Here is a 15510-nt window from a genome sequence, read left to right on the forward strand (position 1 = left end):
GAAACTTTGGCTTTTTTCTCCTTCTTAGCGCGTTGCCGCCAATCGTTTTCCTAGCGCGTTTCCGCCAATCAGACGTTTTCTGCCTGTTCCAGACGCCTAAATGCATACGTTGACTCTCTCACGTGTGTACCAGTCGCTGGACGCATGATCGAAAATGCGTCACTGGTCTTGTTTCATATGCATTTGGAATTCCGAAACGCAGTTTTCTAAAAGCTTTCTTTCCTGTCCTCCCTCACACGGGTCGTTATACTCACTCTCCCCCTCTGAGTTACCTGGCCGGTCGTTGAATTTCCGCCTGGGACACCCTTTAAGTGGTTTCCGTGGTACCCCCTGTAGCACGGCCTTGCATCTGCGTCATCCCTCTGAATTCCAAGCTAAAACGCCTCTCACTGCTTGTTTCACCTTCCACTCAAACATACTTTATACAGGGCTATAACAAATGATTGAAGCGATTTCATAAATTCACTGTAGCTCCATTCATTGACATATGGTCACGACACGCTACAGATACGTAGAAAAACTCATAAAGTTTTGTTCGGCTGAAGCCGCACTTCTGGTTTCTGCCGTCAGAGCGCTCGAGAGCGCATTGAGACAAAATGGTGACAGGAGCCGAGAAAGCGTATGTCGTGCTTGAAATGCACTCACGTCAGTCATAAGAGTGCAACGACACTTCAGGACGAAGTTCAACAAAGATCCACCAACTGCTAACTCCATTCGGCGGTGGTATGCGCAGTTTAAAGCTTCTGGATGCCTCTGTAAGGGGAAATCGACGGGTCGGCCTGCAGTGAGCGAAGAAACGGTTGAACGCGTGCGGGCAAGTTTCACGCGTAGCCCGCGGAAAATTGGCTCATGCCACAACTGGAGACCGACAGCGCCGACTTCACCTTTCAACAGGATGGTGCTCCACCGCACTTCCATCATGATGTTCGGCATTTCTTAAACAGGAGATTGGAAAACCGATGGATCGGTCGTGGTGGAGATCATGATCAGCAATTCATGTCATGGCCTCCACGCTCTCCCGGCTTAACCCCATGCGATTTCTTTCTGTGGGGTTATGTGAAAGATTCAGTGTTTAAACCTCCTCTACCAAGAAACGTGCCAGAACTGCGAGCTCGCATCAACGATGCTTTCCAACTCATTGATGGGGACATGCTGCGCCTGGTGTGGGAGGAACTTGATTATCGGCTTGATGTCTACCGAATCACTAAAGGGGCACATATCGAACATTTGTGAATGCCTAAAAAAACTTTTTGAGTTTTTGTATGTGTGTGCAAAGCATTTTGAAAATATGTCAAATAATAAGGTTATTGTAGAGCTGTGAAATCGCTTCAATCATTTGTAATAACCCTGTAGAAACGGTGTGTTAATTACCGTTGATTGAATGTCATACCTTTTGGCGTTGCATACTGCTAGGCAAATTTGCTCATTACTGTCGAGTTAAGTTAGGTGCCGTATTCACCTTCCCGTTGCGATGTATAAAGCTCTCATGTGAGGTGCGAATCTGACCTTCATTTATTCTGCCACCTTACACAGTGGCCGATGGACTTCATTTAACGACCGAGAGCAGCAGCGATTATGTAGACTTGTCAATGCTAACAGACAACCAACATGGCGGAAAATAACTGCAGGAAACCAACGTGAGACATACAATGAACGTATCAATTTGGACAGTGTGGCGAAATCTGCAGTTAATAGGCTAAGGCAGCAGACGACCGACACGAACGCCTTTGTTAACTCCGCGGCGCTGCCTGCAATGCCTCTCCTGGGCTCGTTACGACATCGGTTGGGCCCTAGACGACTGGAAAACCGTGCCCCGATCCCCCGATTTCAATTGATATGAGCTGATAGTAGGGTTTGAGTGTGGCGCAGAGCCCACGAAGCGCGATTTCTTCGAAGGACGTTCTGAATAGTCAGAGCGATTGAATCGGCCACCCAGATCGCCCGACATGCGTGCCATCGAACATTTATGGGACATAATCAAGAGAAAATCCTGCACCGGCAAAATTTTCCTAATTATGGACGGCTGTAGAGGCAGCATGGCTCAAAATTTCTGCATAGGACTTCCAGCGACTTGTCGAGTCTATGCCACGTCGAGTTGGTGCACTACGCAGGGCAAAAGGACTGGTTTCGGTGGTGTCCTATGACTTTTCTCACCTCAGTGTATCTGAACATTAGAAAACAGTGTGTCATAAAAGGAAATAATACGACAGGAATATGATTAATTTCAAAATGGAGAAACATTATACACATGAGCAAAAACCTAACGACCATTGCCACCAGGAGACTGAACACCACTTGGTTACGCTGCGGTCACATGACATGGCAAGGAAGCTGTATAAGCAGAGCATAGATGAACTGGGGAACATTCAAGCGACGGCATGAGCCACGAATCAGTTAATGCACTGACATACGTAACTCTACGAAGGGCAGATATTTATAGTGTGAAGTCGGAAAGGGCACCTCGGAAACGGCGAAGCTGGTCGGCTTTTAACGTGCTAGTGCAATGGAAAGGACGATAAAACCACGAGTACGTTACAAGGTGCTTGACGTTCACGCCGCCTTACAGAACTCGCAGATCGGAATTTGCCTGCTCTGTAAAGCAGGGTAGACGGCATCATGATCAGAAAGACTATTCTTAATAACAAAAGCTTCTACACTCCTGGAAATGGAAAAAAGAACACATTGACACCGGTGTGTCAGACCCACCATACTTGCTCCGGACACTGCGAGAGGGCTGTACAAGCAATGATCACACGCTCGGCACAGCGGACACACCAGGAACCGCGGTGTTGGCCGTCGAATGGCGCTAGCTGCGCAGCATTTGTGCACCGCCGCCGTCAGTGTCAGCCAGTTTGCCGTGGCATACGGAGCTCCATCGCAGTCTTTAACACTGGTAGCATGCCGCGACAGCGTGGACGTGAACCGTATGTGCAGTTGACGGACTTTGAGCGAGGGCGTATAGTGGGCATGCGGGAGGCCGGGTGGACGTACCGCCGAATTGCTCAACACGTGGGGCGTGAGGTCTCCACAGTACATCGATGTTGTCGCCAGTGGTCGGCGGAAGGTGCACGTTCCCGTCGACCTGGGACCGGACCGCAGCGACGCACGGAAGCACGCCAAGACCATAGGATCCTACGCAGTGCCGTAGGGGACCGCACCACCACTTCCCAGCAAATTAGGGACACTGTTGCTCCTGGGGTATCGGCGAGGACCATTCGCAACCGTCTCCATGAAGCTGGGCTACGGTCCCGCACACCGTTAGGCCGTCTTCCGCTCACGCCCCAACATCGTGCAGCCCGCCTCCAGTGATGTCGCGACAGGCGTGAATGGAGGGACGAATGGAGACGTGTCGTCTTCAGCGATGAGAGTCGCTTCTGCCTTGGTGCCAATGATGGTCGTATGCGTGTTTGGCGCCGTGCAGGTGAGCGCCACAATCAGGACTGCATACGACCGAGGCACACAGGGCCAACACCCGGCATCATGGTGTGGGGAGCGATCTCCTACACTGGCCGTACACCACTGGTGATCGTCGAGGGGACACTGAATAGTGCACGGTACATCCAAACCGTCATCGAACCCATCGTTCTACCATTCCTAGACCGGCAAGGGAACTTGCTGTTCCAACAGGACAATGCACGTCCGCATGTATCCCGTGCCACCCAACGTGTTCTAGAAAGTGTAAGTCAACTACCCTGGCCAGCAAGATCTCCGGATCTGTCCCCCATTGAGCATGTTTGGGACTGGATGAAGCGTCGTCTCACGCGGTCTGCACGTCCAGCACGAACGCTGGTCCAACTGAGGCGCCAGGTGGAAATGGCATGGCAAGCCGTTCCACAGGACTACATCCAGCATCTCTACGATCGTCTCCCTGGGAGAATAGCAGCCTGCATTGCTGCGAAAGGTGGATATACACTGTACTAGTGCCGACATTGTGCATGCTCTGTTGCCTGTGTCTATGTGCCTGTGGTTCTGTCAGTGTGATCATGTGATGTATCTGACCCCAGGAATGTGTCAATAAAGTTTCCCCTTTCTGGGACAATGAATTCACGGTGTTCTTATTTCATTTCCAGGAGTGTATTTGAGTAAATTTATCTTAGTCTATAAAAAATTACCTATCAGCGTGCTGTTTTACTGTAGTACCTGAATAGGAAAATCAATAACTGATGCCAAATTGAAAGAATCCAGTAACACTTCAAGGACATTCTTTCTATCAGACTCTTTCAGAAAATCTGCATTGAAATCCTCACAAACGATAATTTTCTTTCCGCTGTCTGACAGCACAAGAATACAAGCTTTTCAGAAATAGCTGAAAATTTCCAAATGGGGGCTTATATGCAGCTGTAATTATAAAAGTACCATTATTTAGTTTAAGCTCATAGGCATCTGGATCAGTACATTGCTCTACACAAAATTCTTTAGTTGCTAAATTTTTCACGCTATGATAAGTTTTAACATGCATGGCAGTACCTCCACTCTCCATAGCGTCTCTACCTACATGTGCTGAAAGCTTATACTTACCTACACTTGCCTTTTCTACATCTGTGACTATACAATGTTCAGACAGGCATATTACATCTGTTCCACCCTCAGTTTCTAAATCTTCTAAACAAACAAGAAGCTCATCTACTTTGTTTCCTAATCCCTTGAGGTTCAGATGCAATATCCTAACATTATTTTTCACATTTACTTTTATGAGAATCTTGTGATGTACTAATATTATTTTTCACTGTCCCGTGACGTTTTAACATCTCTAGTACCCGCCTGTCTGAGCTTCTAATTACGCTTAATTTCATCAAATGTTGAATGACTGGACACTGATCTCAGCCTAAAAAGGCAAACTCCAATGAGCTTGAAGACTTTATCATACTGGCCAGTTTACACTTCCCTTAACTTCCTAATAGTATCACCAGGAACTAACCCGATTCCTGAAAAATCAGTTGTCCAAAGTAGCTGATCTAACTCCATATTGACCCTACTGACAGAGCTGTTCAATTGGGGCCGTTCATACCGTATTAAAAAAGGAACCAAGTCAACATTTGTATGGTTTGCTGGAGACGCTTTCATTACCAGGTAACACTCAATATTTTAGCTCTGATCCCTATCAGTACTGTTGCCTTAGCTAAGTGAGGTAGCAAGGCAAATCAGTTGTTTGTGTCAATGATGAAACTGCCAGATACTGTTCTCTTTCTGTGACCTCTGTTCCTTGCTACCACTTACCACCTGTCTTCACCCCCCCCCCCCCAAGTCTCATAAATTCCTTAGTAGCACTATCCAGTTCTGCCTTAAGGGCTCTAACCTTCCTTCCTGTTCAGATTTTTCCTATCCCCCGTGAACATACTTCTGCAATACCATAGAAGAGATCCATTTACTTCCCGGATTCCCTTTTCACTACATTCAACCCAATGTAATCATCTGCACACCACCTGCATAGAGCCTCACAACTAACTTTCCTACGCCAGCTCAAACACTTCTCGCTCATGGTTTTTTTATAATCTTTTTACAAAATTTAGCTAGGCAACGACAGTAATATTCTATTAACTACAGATCACAAGAGTCGCAAAAGTTGCGTGTAAGACTTGTATATGCGTATAACATTAATATAGTAACATAATGCAAAATTCAAAACTTGTTTACTCGAAACATGAGGCCTAAGATTGTGTATGCACGATATGGACCTTATGCGTTTTGAAAAGAAATGAAAGATAAAAGCTTTAATTCCCTGAGTACATACTGCACTACTAAATATACGTGTAACGAAAACAACCTAAGTTCTTCACTTAATGCTTGCGTAGATGTCTTAAATTTGTATGAAAATCCATATCTAAAGTATTGTGTTCGGGGCCTCGATAACGGTGTAGTGAACACCACTCTGGTTAACGCGGTTGAAAAATTGGTGCGGAGACTTGTAAGTGCTTTTCACCAATTTCTAAATAATCCAGGCGTGTTTGAAAGAATCTGAAACTCACTGCGGCGACAGATACAGGCTTGCAAATTGGTATAAGGCCGACATTTTGGGCACCTGCTTTTACTACGAGTCGCGTCCATTCAAAGCACCTGCATTTCTACCAAAGTACCTCAAATAACGGTTATTGGTCTTGTACAGTATTGTTACCTTTTCCTGGCTGGAATGACGTTTACGCAAAATCAAGTAGTGGTTGCACGTAACCATAAAGTCGAACGTATCTGACAATTTTTTGCTTCTAGTATCGTGCAGTTCTGTCTGTGTATAAGCCATTAATTACAATACATTCTGTATATCCTCCTGGCAGTGGTATGTGTAGTTACATAAATGCTTTGTTTGAAGTGTTACATAAGAACACTAGCTGAGTATACAGCCCTGTACTTTTCATTGCAAGGTACAACATTTCTAAGTAACACTTGAAATAATAACAGAACACCAAAAATTTGCTACATTCAGTACAGGAAGCCAGTGCTAAAATATAAAATATCCTTTCTTATATGTTATTCTTACACTGCCTGGAGAAATGAAAATAAAGTGAAAGACAGAGAAGGTTACATATTTCAATTTACATTGTTTATGTAACCTTTAGTAACAGAGCTCCATTTGCGCAATGGATAAATCATCATAGTAAGTACTAACCGACGCAATTATCAAAATGGTTCTAATGGCTCTGAGCACTATGGGACTTAACATCTGAGGTCATCAGTCCCCTAGACTTAGAACTACTTTAACCTAACTAACCTAAGGACATCACACACACCAATACCCGAGGCAGGATTCGAACCTGCGACCGTAGCAGTCGCTCGGTTCCGGACTGAAGCGCCCGCTCGACCACTGCGGCCGGCACAATTATCATCCATGGTTTGAAGGGCACATTCTAAGCCAAAGCCTTCTTTGCACATATTTTTCATGACTTTCATCTTATTTTTGTTTCTCCAGACAGTGTGTGAATAACATATGGTAAGAAAGGATATTCTAGATTTTAACATTAACTTCCTGTATGGAATGTAGCAATTTTTTGATACTGTATTATTATTTCGAGATATGTACAAATATTGTATCTTGCAATGAACACTACTGCGCCAGTCGTCACCTACTTTCTTTGTATATTTAGTTTAAAGGCTACGTTATTTTTTAAAACAAAATTGTTCACATTTCTTGTAATTTGAAACTGGTTGCTTTCTATCTCATGCAAATGATGCTAATAAATGACGGTGGATGCGGCTGCACCATATCAAGGTAACAGGTAGCCATATGCGCATGCGCATATGTCTGAAGGCGACAACTTCCAATGTGTGCTGTTGGTCAGAAAAAATTATATTTGTCAGTATGGTTGTGTGTCCAGGTGTAACTGTATATACACAGGTTGTCTTATTGACAGATAAGAGAGTGTTTGTTGCTCACACTTTGACTTTTTTCTGAAAAGCTATTCGTGCCTTTTGTTTCATAGCTAGTCAGCGTTAATAACGAGGGGTATCTATAATCATAAATGCTTGTAATATGGACATGTGTACTGTATGTAAATATTTCTGTACGACATGTACTTTAAAATTTTTAGGTGTTTGGTCTGAGAATGGGCGACTCACCCGAAACCCATATTCACTGCAGCAATAAAATGTAACTGAGATGGACGTAATGAAAGATTATCACGTTTTCCTCACTTTCATATCTGTTCAATTTAATCTGCTTTTCTTATCCGTTCGCATTCGGGAGGACGACGGTTCAATCCCGCGTCCGGCCATCCGGATTTAGGTTTTCCGTGATTTCCCTAAATCACTCCAGGCAAATGCCGGGATGGTTTCTCTGAAAGGGTACGGCCGACTTCCTTCCCCATCCTTCCCTAATCCGATGAGACCGATGACCACGCTGTCTGGTCTCCTTCCCCAAAACAACCAACCAACCATCTTATCCGTATTCATAGATATTTTACATCGAAGGTAGTTAAAATGTTTTACCTGTTTAATTTTTTTCATTGACTGCTGTCTTGGTTTCCACTGAATATTTTGCACAAAATGCGTTTCTACATCTACACGGTTACTCTGCAATTCACTCTAAGTTCCTGGAAAAGGGTTCATCGAGCCATTTTCATACTACTTCTCTACCATTCCACTCTCGAATGGCGCGTGTGGAAAAGGAAAACCTAAATCCTTCCGTTCGCGCTCTGATTTCTCTTATTTTATTATGATGATCGTTTCTCCCTACGTAGGTGGGTGTCAACAAAATATTTTCGCATTCGGAAGAGAAAGTTGGTGATTGAAATTTCGTAAATAGATCTCGCCGCAAAGAAAACCGCCGTTGTTTCAGTGACTGCCACCCCAACTCACGTATCATATCAGTGACACTCTCACCCCTATTGCACGATAACACGAAACGAGCTGCCCTTGTTTGCACTTTTTCGATGTCCACTGTCAACCCTACCTGGTAAGGATTCCACACCGCGCAGCAATATTCCAGCAGAGGACGGACAAGTTTAATGTAGGCTGTCTCTCTAGTGAGTTTGTCGCATCTTCTAAGTGTTCTGCCAACAAAGCGCAGTCTTTGTTTCGCCTTCCCCACCATATTATCTATGCGATCTTTCCAGTTTAAGTTGCTCGTAGTTGTAATTCCTAGGTATTTAGACGAATTTACAGCCCTTAGATTTGTGCGATTTATCGTATACCCAAAATTTATCGGATTTATTTTAGTATCCATGTGGATGACCTCGCACTTTTCTTTGTTGCCGCTTTTCGCATCGTACAGAAATTCTCTCCAGATAATTGAGTTAGATCTACTAGAAGATATTTTCATATTCTACTCTCTACATATTTAATTTAGTTTAAAAGTTCATTTCTGTAAATCGTCTTCTCTTGAAAAAATAACCTAGAATGAAATAAATGTTACAAATCCTGCTGCAACTGATCCCTTACGAATATTTTCATATTTTACTCTCTACATATTTCGTTTAGTTTAAAAGTTCAGTTCTATAAATTCTCTTCTCTAGAAAAAATAAGCTAGAATGAAATAAATGTCACAAATACTGCTACAACTGATCCCTTACGATGGAGTAATCGCTAGGAAAGACAGACTCTTACAGAAATAAGTTAGAATTCTGTCCGTCATGTGTCTTATGTTGATAAAACGTTAAATCTCTGTTTTGCCCACAGGCCTTGGGAGACAGCTTTCAGGAGAATTAAAATCGAGCACTGCTGCGGAGAAAGCACGTGCATACGTGGCTGCAAAGGGATCTGGCAGTTTTCTCTCTGTCGGTTCCCGTGTGTTGCAGCCGCCACGACAGTATCCTGACAGCAGCGTCGTCACACGCTGGGACTGGAGGCCTCTCGGCTCTAGCGAGGCGTCCACACCAAACACACACACACACACACACACACACACACACACACACATACATACATGCGGGGGCCTGTCCGCCCCCGCGCTTCGCGGCGCGCCAGAACACACCCATGCCAGCCGCTTGGCACACACACACACACACACACACACATGCACGTGGGCCCGCCTGCCATATATGGACGAGGCCTTCCACTCCGAACAGGTTCCGCGCCGCCACTTTGGCTGGGTGTTTCACTGTTTTGATATGCAGATAGGCCGTACCAATTGCCAAGGCTACAGCAGCATAACTTACGGGGCTTTATTTAAGCCCCCCTCCGCCCCCCTTTGCCCGCCTCCGCTGCCGGTGCCTCGCCCTGCCCCCACAGCGTGTCCGTCCCAGCCACGCACACTCGCGCCAGAAGTCGACGAACTGTGCCGACGTCTTCATCCTCTCGCAGGCGAGCCACCATTAGTCCCCAAGGCAGACACGCATTTTCAATTAATGCCGCACCGGCCACCGGCCGTCGTCCGTCTTCCTTGTTAATGACCTCCCGTTTATCCCCTATTACCATGCAGCGCGAACGGCTTCTGTCTTCCTCAAGGAGCTACGGCCGAATATGGAACACCGAGGAAAGCCGGGCTGTTCTGATATATGGGATCGGGAGAGGACTCTGCCGAGAAACTTTCAAAGTTTACCGAGAGGTGTTCGCCGAACGCTCTTACTCTAGCTGTCACGTAACACTCCTAAGATATTGTCTTATGAGTCAGAAATGTACAAGTCGATCTCTTTACGATAATAACGCTTGTCTTCTGTACAACCCATTCTATGGAGAAAATAATTTCGTCCGTTATTATACAGATACGGATCAGGGATTTTGTTCTGGTGTTTTTAGTGGGGTTGGGGGTGGAGGTGGTGTGGGGGTGTGAAGGTGGTGGTGGGGGGGGGGTTCGTCGTCAAAATTTGTTACTGGTTCTGACGCCCCACCCCATCCCGCCCCCACCAATATAAGTTGCCATCACTCTGTTTTAACACACCACAGACGCCTATAATTGTAATGGCGTAGCTATAAAACATACAAAATGCTAAAATACAATAATAATAATTTGTTTTACGGAGACAGAACAGATGTAGATACCTACAGTGAATCATGGTTATATCAGCTGGATACAAAATTTTGTTTCAGTATCTTTTCCACTGTGCCCGGAAACAATTTGAACCAAAAATTGGAAAATATCATGCAAGATTCGTGTCGAGAGCAATTCTGGACCTATTGCTAATCATAAGACATTAGATAAATTATAGCAAAAATTTAGTAAACACATTTGATAATTTCAAAAAAAGCCTGTGACTCGGCTGACGTGAATCACTCTTCTAAATATCAAAAGAATAAGGCCTGGATCTGAAAACACTTGCAATCACAATTCAGTCACTGACCCACGAAATTCAAAGTTTTAATTACGGGCTCCGCTTCGGTAGCTGTGCTGTCAGGGAGGCGGATTGCTAAGTGAAGGGGTCTGGGTTCGATTCCTACCCGGGTTGGAGATTTTCTCCTCTCGGGGACTGGGGTGTTTGTGTTGTGCTTACTTTTGTAACGTCATAATTCACATCACCCTAGTGACATTGCTGAATGGACATGGCCCGAAAGCTAGTAAATAAAAAAAAAAGAAGTTGTGGGGGAAATCTCAGATACTTTCGAAATCAAAACTGCACTAAGAAAAGAAACTGGGGTGGCTCTATTACTTTTCAATTCCATCGTTGAGAAAGTGAAACAAGAATTGCGCGAATAGACATCAATCAAGAGAACTCAAAAACCAATCATTTCAGCCAGAGGCAAGTTGTCTATAGACCAAAAAAATGGTTCAAATGGCTCTGAGCACTATGGGACTCAACTTTTGAGGTCATCAGTCCCATAGAACTTAGAACTACTTAAACCTAACTAACCTAAGGACATCACACACATCCATGCCCGAGGCAGGATTCGAACCTGCGACCGTAGCAGTCACGCGGTTCCAGACTGTAGCCCCTAGAACCGCACGGCCACTCCGGCCGGCGTCTATAGACCGCCTAGCGTTTTGCAGACGATGTTACAGTAATAATCCGCGACATTTCAAAAGCCCAGAATCACAACGAACTCTAAAGAAGCTGCGGAAAGGATTGAAAAAGTGACCTGCAACAAACAAGGACCAAAATTCGTAGAAACCAAAATTGCAAAATTAAACGAGTTCTACAATTTAAATATCTCGGTCAAACCATTTGGGAATGTGGAATCGAGACAACGAGAAATGTATCTCCAGGCACACAAAACTAAGGCAACGCAGTAATTAAACCAGAATGCTTCTATGGATCAGAAACACTAATTTTGAATAGAAAAACGGGCATTGAAAGCAATGAAAAAAAAGGAACGCAAAATCGTAAGCCAAATTCTAGGCTCGGAACTTGTTGACGAACAATACTGAGCCAGAGTCAAACAGGTTTTGAAAGAAAACACAAATGTCCACTGTGGCATTAGAATGCACATGTTAAGATTCTATGAATATACTGAAAGAATAAACCGAGACAGACTTACAAAACAGATTGTCGAATTCTTTGAGAACGGGGGTAAAGACAAAACGGACTCTGTTGAGATAAAAACTGACGTGGAATTAACGTCATTACATCAGATGTCCAATAAAGTGAAATATTCAGGTCGAAAATTTAGGAAGGGCACGCTGACCAAGAGGAAATCCGAAGAAGAAGATTGGGCAACACGGTCTGGATTCATTTTCGCGCTCTGAATCCAAATCGATCTCGTAGGAAGGTCCACAGGAAACATCCTGAGTATATCTCAAGAATCAGAGGAACACACTCTCCTCAGCAGAGAACAATTGCCTGGGCGCTCGTCTGTCGCGAGTCGGCGAAAGCAGTCATAAAAAGTACTGCCACTGGCCCCTGTATCCATGTATTACAGCTCGCTAATGACTCTACTCTTTGGCTCTTGGAACCCTCCCCTCCCCCCACCCCCTTCTAGCTCAGGCCATGTCCTCCATCTTGTCGTCCATTGCGTGAAAGCGCCAGTGCAAGACATTCTAGCTCGGCTGATATACAAGCTTCCGCGCCCCTCCGGGTTCTCTGAACTGGCACCCTGAAATGGCCCAGCTGCAGTTCCTAGAAAACGTGCACTCAGTCCACTGACTCTGATTCCTTCATGCCAATAGCTAGCTTTGAATTCGGTATGACAACCGCTGTCAACTTTAATAAAATGTCGTGTGACTAAGGCCTCCCATCGGGTAGACCGCTCGCCGGGTGCAAGTCTTTCGAATTGACGTCACGTCGGCGACTTGCGGGTCGATGGGGATGAAATGATGATGACAAGGACAACACAACACCCAATCCCTGAGCGGAGAAAATCTCTCATCCAGCCGGGAATCGAAGCCGGGCCCTTAGGATTGACATTCTGACTCTTTAATAAGTATAATTGATCGCAGAGCCTTACCAACCTTGAGGAAATCCCTAATTATCTGTGTCCAACTGACTAAGTAAAGAAAATGGATGAAAAGGCAATGCCAAACGACTTTCTGTCTTTCACAACCCTCCACTCGCAGTAAATTATTGCGTGAGGCATATTGCTCTTAAATCTTGATAGTGCGGCATGGACAAGCAAAAACGTCGTTTCGTGGTTACCCGCACATCAATGATTCTGCAGAAAAATAAATAAAAATAAGAAGGGGACAACTTTGCCAAACATAAGAAAAATGAAACGTAATGAACCAACACATAACACAGAAACATTCCTAGGGATCCCAACAGACCTCGAGATATGTCCTCTACTACTGAATACGGGCTGAAGGTAATGTTGGATGTTGTTGATATTTCCTATATGTGACCGAATGGTCTCTACAGGCATCTCAGTCGTACAGTTAAACAATTAAAACATAAATGGAACATATCCAGTGCGACCAAATCCCAAACTCTTTTACTAAGGCCAGAGAAGAAATATTCAAAACTATTTTAAAATATACTAAAGAACCTCTGTGCCTCCACAAAATATGATCTCCCTTATTGCAACCAAAAGAAACAGAACCTGAATTGACTGAAAGTCGAAACATTCAATAATCCCCTCTCGTTAACATACATTCCTCATGAGATAGGCAGTAACCTGTGTGATATATGATGTGTGTCATGTGTAAATACTAATAATGTAGTCCAATAGTAAGCGCGTATAGTAAATACTGGTGTAACTGGACAATGAAGACACTAATTTGATTTCTGATTATGAAATATGTGTCAAACGTGACATGTGACCAACAAGTAAGTACGTGCCAAAAGTCATAGTGCATAGACAGAAAACTAAAGATCAATCTTACAAGTACTAAAGTCCGTCCGAACAGGTCTCGGAAGGCCCTACGGCACCGACCGACCGCTGTGTCACCTTCCGCCAGTAGAAGTCACTGGATGCGAAAATGGAGGGGCACACGGTCAGCACACCGAACTCCCAGCCGTTGTATTTTCGTGAACAGAGCCGCTACTTCTCGATCAAGTAGCTCCTCAATTTGCCTCACAATGGTTGAGTGTACGCTGTTTGCCAACAGCGCTCGGCAAACCGAACGGTCACCCATCCAAGTGCTAACCAAGCCCGACAGCCCCTCGGTTCTGACAGGAACCGGTGTTACCACTGCGGAAAGACCCTTGGCGAATCTTACAAATACGTACAAACAAACAGTTATGTGAAACACATGTGATTGTAAAGGTTATCACTGAATTGAAACATACGATCTTTGTAATGATAAATGCAAGAAACGACATATGTGTTAACTGTGAGTGTTAAATATACCTGAGAATAACAATAACAAATGTATGACGTCAGTGGATACCTGGTCAACAAAATGAATACAAGGAGAATATGTGTCACATGTGGTCCGTTGAAAACCAGTAAGTCACTAGGTCCGGATGGAATCACAATTCGGTTTTTCAAAGAGTACTCCACGGCGCTGGCCCCTCACGTAGCTTGCATTTATTGTGAATCTCTCACCCAGTGCAAAGTCCCAAGCGACTCGAAAAAAGCGCAAATGACTCTCGTGTATAAGAAGGGCATGAGAACACGCCCGCAAAATTACAGGCCAATATCCGTAACATCGGTTTGCTGCAGAATCCTTGAACATATCTCAGTTCAAATATAATAAATTTCCTTGACGCCGAGAATCATATGTCCACAAATCAGCATGGTTTTAGAAAGGATCGCACATGCGAAACTCAGCTTGCCCTTTTCTGGCATGATACATTGCGAACTATGGATGAAGCGCAGTAGGCAGAGTCCATATTTCTATATTTCCGGAAAGCGTTTCACACTGTGTCAGACTGCAAGCCGTTAAAGAAGGTCGAGCATGTTGAACAGATTCACAGATATGTGAGTGGCTCGAAGAATTCTTAAGTTATAGAACTCAGCATGTTGTCGTCGATGGTCAGTGTTCATCAGAGACAAGGGTGTCGTCAGGAATGGCCCAGGGAAGTGTGGCAGGACCGCTGTTATTCTCCGTATACGTAAATGATTTGGCGGAGAGCATGGACAGCAATCTTTGGTTGTTTGCTGAAGATGCTGTGATGTACGGTAAGGTGTCGAAGTTGACTGACTGTAGGAGGATACAAGATGACTTAGACAAAATTTATAGTTGATGTGATGAATGGAAGTTAATGCAGATGAGTAGGAAAATCGAATGCGTAATGTTTCGATACAGTATTACTAGTGGCCTGCTTGACAGTCACGTCATTTAAATGTTCGACGTGTGTGAAATCTTATGGGACTTAACTGCTAAGGTCATCAGTCCCTAAGCTTACACACTACTTAACCTAAATTATCCTAAGGAGAAACACACACGCCCATGCCCGAGGGAGGACTCGAACCTCCGCCGGGACCAGCCGCACAGTCCATGACTGCAGCGCCCCAGAACAACAAACAAAAACAAAAACAAACAAAAAAAAAAGGTTCAAATGGCTCTGAGCACTATGGGACTTAACTTCTGAGGTCATCAGTCCCCTAGAACTTAGAACTACTTAAACCTAACTAACCGAAGGACAGCACACACATCCATGCCCGAGGCAGGATTCGAACCTGCGACCGTAGCGGTCGCGCGGTTCCAGACTGAAGCGCCTAGAACCGCTCGGCCACTCCGGCCGGCAACTAAATAACAAATGATATTCAAGATAATGACATATTTATTTCCAAACGACATGAATGGTATGTGACTTAGATCAACATAACACA

Source organism: Schistocerca cancellata, chromosome 3 (assembly GCF_023864275.1).
Source record: "Schistocerca cancellata isolate TAMUIC-IGC-003103 chromosome 3, iqSchCanc2.1, whole genome shotgun sequence".
NCBI lineage: Eukaryota > Metazoa > Arthropoda > Insecta > Orthoptera > Acrididae > Schistocerca > Schistocerca cancellata.